Source organism: Engraulis encrasicolus, chromosome 7 (assembly GCF_034702125.1).
Source record: "Engraulis encrasicolus isolate BLACKSEA-1 chromosome 7, IST_EnEncr_1.0, whole genome shotgun sequence".
Classification (NCBI taxonomy): Eukaryota; Metazoa; Chordata; class Actinopteri; order Clupeiformes; family Engraulidae; genus Engraulis; species Engraulis encrasicolus.
Window position 1 is genome coordinate 24,199,206 of NC_085863.1, and position 5,601 is coordinate 24,204,806.

Here is a 5,601-nt window from a genome sequence, read left to right on the forward strand (position 1 = left end):
GTATTACAATATGAAATGAAAAGAAGAATATGAATAGGCCTACTATGACATAAGACCTAGTAACGCGAAGAAGTGTCATATTCTTGTCATCACGCTCGCCTTTCCGGGTGCCTTTCCATTACGCACTATTTCAACATACTAGGGCAGTTGCATAATGTCCATTTTTGAACTTGTTGTAGCCTTCGATGTAGTTTGGAGTTCTTGTGGACTAAGGCACAGCCTACAATGCAAGGAATAGGCCTACAAGAAGGATCATCGCACACTGGTGCCTTTTAAAAATAATAGTGAACAGCGCAATTCGCAATGGCAACTTAGAGGCTACACGTAGCCTATTTCCATGTAGCCTATGCTTGTTGGAGTTTCATCGAAATGTGCTATTGGCTTTGTTATGTGTGGAGATATGTGAGCAATTAAATAATCTGCATTCATGCGAGATGCTGCTTTTGGTGTGGGTTCAAATCCCGATGGTAATCAAACGGTTCTTTTTTTGGCGCAGCTTTGATTGATCGGAGCTCGTGAAGCACGATAGTGAAACATATAATTTCCTACTATATTTGGACAATATTTTTGTCCCCTATTTGAATATTGTGTTGGTGGGGGTTTTTTGCAGCCCTGTTCGTAACATGACTAGACATTTGGTGTAGTATGGGTCGGAGGCTTGTGCACTTGGTGGCAGTAATCGATCGATGTTGCTTGAACTCTGCCTGAACCCGCCCCAAACCACGAGCAAGAGTGACGTGCTTCCCAAAACAAAGGTGAACTAGCTAACCATGCTATTCGTTCCAATTCCGACAGTAGTACTAACGAACAGCCCCTACTTCGTTTTGCAGGAACACCTGAGTCGTTCGCACCAACATCGGACGAACGACTAACTACATTACTTGTAAACATTGGGACTTTGTAAGTCCGAACGAAGTGTTCCAGAAACAGTTTGTCGCACCTGAGTCGTTAGTTGCTAAGTTAAGCCGGGCATACACTGTGCGATATTTTCACTCGTGGGTCTTAAGCTTCTGCTCACACTGCACGATGGAATTTCACTGTTTAAAAGTTCACAGCTCACGACTCACGTCCTCACACTACACGAGCCGACAGTCGGATGCGAGCGAAATGTTTCCACCGTACGACGTGACAGGCATGTTTCCCCGGTCTGCAGAGGAGGGAACATGCGCACCTGAGGTGGAGATGAGGTCGCGCTCAACAGCGAATCGCACGGCCCTATTGATTTGTGCATGTGAAGTGTCAAATCGGGTCGTAGCACTGCTTTAACTGTGCGATTTACGCACGAGCCACGACCAGAATTTCAAACCGTTTTGATTTTCTTGCGACCCTGCGATTGCACGATCATGAGGCAAAATCGCTTGTCGTTACCCCATGTACACTGCACGATGCGAGACTCACGATTGACCTGCGATTGAGCAAGAAATCGGCCCGACTCTCAAAAAGTCGTGCGAGTGCCAAATCGGGGCAAAATCGGGGCAAAAGTCGCACAGTGTAAGCCCAGCTTTAGTTTAGCCTGGTAAACCAGCGCCACCTGCTGGACGCTGAAAATTTTTCAGCTGCGGGTGGGTCTGGTATCGAACAACTATTCATTTTGAATCTTGCCCTGAATCTGGCAAGATGGTAACTAAACCAATCACAACGCAGAGATGTGTTTTGAATCAACGCGGGCGGGGCAGAGGGTTCTGGGGCGGGGTTTTGAGGGAGTGACGACATAGCAGTGAGACGCTGGGCAGTGGAGAAAGCACAACAAGAAAGATGGCGGCAATGGAACAGCGCTCGTTTGATGCATTGGCATCAGTTTTGGAAGAATTAGACTTGGGGTTTTCGTTAAAACGTGAGCAAGAGGAGGCTCTACGTTCATTCATCTTTAAGAAGGACGTTTTCGCCGTGTTACCGACAGGCTATGGCAAAAGTCTTATCTACCAGTTAACTCCACTGGTAGCCGAAATGATGGGGCTCTTTGAAAACCCGATGGTAGTACCGGTAGTCGTCTCGCCCTTGTTAGCCCTAATGGTAGACCAGGCGAAGGAGGCGAGCAATTTTGGACTCACTGCCATGCAACTGGGCGTCGATAACCCAGCAAACATAAAAATGTGTCGTCAGTGCCAGTTGGTCTTCGGAGCAGCCAGGAGGCATGGCTTTTGCTGAACGCGACGTGTTGTCTTCCAAGACAAGGTCCTCGGAGTGGACGAGGTTCACCTCATATAATGGTAAGTGGCATGCTCTTAACAACGTCAGGGTGTGTGTAAAGTATATTCCTAAAAGATGACGGTAATGATTTGGTAAACGCTTCACCCTGTTGCCATTGTAACAGATGGACTGTCGCCCCGGACGTCTCCCTTTTTAATCTCAGTTTACAGTCTTTAATGTTGACTATCTAAACAAAGTCTGTGGTCGTAAGATTGAAGTTTACATGGACGTTGTGCGAGATGAGCGTGGGGCTGATTGACTGGGGAAACGGCTGTGTACGGCGGCTAGAGGAGACACTGCGTCTTAAGTTAAATTTATTACACTTTGGAAATTAGTACACTGCACTTCGACGAGACCAGCATGGCGTCGCACTAAAATAACATCGATGTTATGGAGCTAATAGTGCCATACCGGTGGAGTGATCTACACTAGAATCACACTGATACCGTGTATTCAGACAGTTAATACACCGAGTAAACCAACGAAAACACTTCTGAGACTCATTCTTGTGCGTGATTGTATTCTCAAACACTTCAGTGCGGTGAGCATTCCGAGAAACCATCCCCAGTCAATCGAGCCCCTCGATGATCTCTCACAACGCACTTGCTCAATTATGTTGAATTAATTGTTCCGGTGATGTGGAAATAACACTAAGAAGCTAGTTTATATGGACTTAATTGCTTTGTGATTGAAGAATAACGTACTGATTTTCCACAGGGGGAAACGTGACAAAGGGAAGGCCTTCAGGTATTGTTTTGGCAAGCTAGGAGAACACATCTGACAGACAAAAAGGTTTCATCAAAGACACACAGACAGGTAAGCTAGTTCTATCATCTGTGGAAAGATGTCTTGGTTGTACTTTATCATAGCCAAATGTTGTGTTTGAGTTAAGGACTGTTCCCCACCCCATCTGAGTTATTGAGGGGTTGGTCTGTGTTAACAATATCCAGCAGTCTATTAGGCCTACAATCTGTTGTCACAAGTTAACACACTGATTGTAATAGGTAGTGTGAATGTTAATGAGGATCATGTCTGTGTGCTTGATCTTAACAATATGCAACTGTACCAGTTCACCAGCGAAAATATAGGCTACTGTTTGTCTGCCAGCTACATTCTTTTTTTTTCTTTTGTGCAAGCTCCTGAAGTAAAGGACCTACACAGGACCTTCATATCAAGGACATTGACTGTGTGGATCTCGAGGTGCAGTTACCCAAAAGTTGCTACCCACGGAATACCAGGTTTTGAGGGATCCTGCCAGAGCAGAGAATCAACAGTAAGTCATATCTTAACTTCACACAAATACACATACAAGGGTGTGCCCAACACACATGTACTTTATAATATATTATTTTCTAAGTAATGAGACAAATTGAGGAATACATATTGGCCTGGTTCAGTCAAGTGGAGTTGTTGTCTGTTTCAAGCTACAGGTGTTTGCAAGGCAATTTATTATTTGTCGAAATTAAGGCAAATTTCATACATGTGTGTGACCATTCATCTTGCCACCTGTATTATTTTGTAGTAGGAAGGCAGAAGTCTTATGGCAGTGTGATGCTACAGTAATGCTTACAGTAATTTAAAGAGTATAGTTTACCTTCCTTAAAGCAATGTTGGGATATATGCCTTGCTCAAGGGCACTTTAGGCATGGATGGAGGTGTATGCAGTGGTCAGAGATTTGAGTCAGCAACCCTAGTCTGATCTTAAGACCACCTCACTAATCATTATGCCACACTGCCCACCATGTTAACAAACTACAATATCAAGCCCCCCTTTGCCGGTATTCATGACTCATGATTTTTTCTGTTTGATTTGTTGTTATTGACAGGATACATTGAAGAGGAGACTCCGACATGACCGCCGGCATCTTGTGTTATTCACCCCCACCACTTGTAATACTGAATGCCTGAATTGTTGTTTGCTGATCAGACTTTGTCAACAGATATGGTCTTCGACATGTTACCTTTAGGTGTGGAAACAGATTGTGACAGTCCAGCAAAATGAGCCAGACAGATAGTAACACTGAAAAAGGACAACGTTGTTCCCATGGCCTCCCACTGCAGAAGACTACAGACGTTCAGTGAAGCACAAACAGCTGTTCCTCTTGTACTTAATAATTTAGTCAGCTGGATTCTAGGTGCCACTAAGGAGCCAACAGTGGATCATTTTGTCAACATTTCAATGGCATACATTAAAAGGGCAGCCTGTAATTGTTTGCCTTGCCTCCATCTTCCTTGCCACCAAGGGGTTGTAGACTGATGCCCTAGTCCTCCTGTTTAGGTACAACCATGCAGTTAGGCCAGTCTATTGAAGCATATACTTATGACTGTTTGTATGTGTTGTGTATCTAGTAATGGATAAATTACCACATGAATAACTGCATATTCATTATATTGATAATTATAATGGCTTCCATTATTGATTAAAAAGGGATCTACCACCACTTGCATTATTGTTTTGTTATAAATGAAGCACTGTTAGGAATCCAGGAAGACGGATGCCGAGGCACTCAAAGTTGCATTTTTTTTTTTTTTTTTTACTTTATTTGGCTACAATGCCTCAGCATCTGTCTTCCTGGACCAAGTTTGACAGCCCCTACACTGATGAGCACCAAGGAAAAAAGGTGAAGACCCAGAAGCACTCCAATTACCTGCTTGTGTTTGATAATGTTAGGATCCATTTATCCCACTTTAAATGCATGAATATCACTGAAAATTGGAATTGTTTCCATTTTTTTTTTTTTTTTAAATGTATATATCATGAAAGGTAACTTGCATTGCCTTTTGAAGCACAGTTTAACAGTTGGACCACTTTGTATAGCCTATATGAACGATCATTATTGATCTTGGATATTATTGATATTGTAGGCCTATTTCTATTTGGGCTCATGTCTTTGCCTTTGGCACCCTCATGCATTATTGTTCTTCAAGATAGAAATTAATCACGGTCATTCTTAACTGTTAAGAATCAATCTGTCTTCCTTAGAGATATATATATTTTAAAAACCTTAGTTTAGTACAATTTGTGGAACGCAAGAGGACTGATAGCTGTCCAAATCGGCAACGTGATTGGTTTAGCGCGGTCACGTGGTGTATCGTGTCTCCTCATTCAGCTAAGGAAAATATTCCTTCTGTAAACGTCTATACCCTTGGATGTTTTCACGATCCGAACCTCTCTGAAGTGAAACATAGTGTAGCGTTTGGTAGCCAGGGAACACACAGGATGTAGACAGAAGTGTCCGTTTAATGGAGACAGTTGGCCACAGCCACGCCACATAAAAATAATGAACAAGTAGGCCTACACTGCTTACCAGTAACCCAACTGTAGCACAGCTGCTACGTAGATCTCTCACAGTAAACAGAGAGAACTCCCCGCTCCCCTTATTCGAACCCCAACAGTGCCTCGCACCCACC

At 43.5% G+C, this 5,601-nt stretch overlaps 1 long non-coding RNA gene across 1 annotated transcript; it reads left to right on the forward strand.

The window, feature by feature from the left end:
• The first annotated feature begins 2,132 nt into the window (after window positions 1–2,132).
• On the forward strand, window positions 2,133–4,106 carry LOC134452048 (uncharacterized). The gene is made up of 3 exons (XR_010035345.1): window positions 2,133–3,006; window positions 3,327–3,463; window positions 4,017–4,106. It is a non-coding gene; the product is annotated as an uncharacterized LOC134452048 (long non-coding RNA).
• The last annotated feature ends 1,495 nt before the right edge of the window (window positions 4,107–5,601 follow it).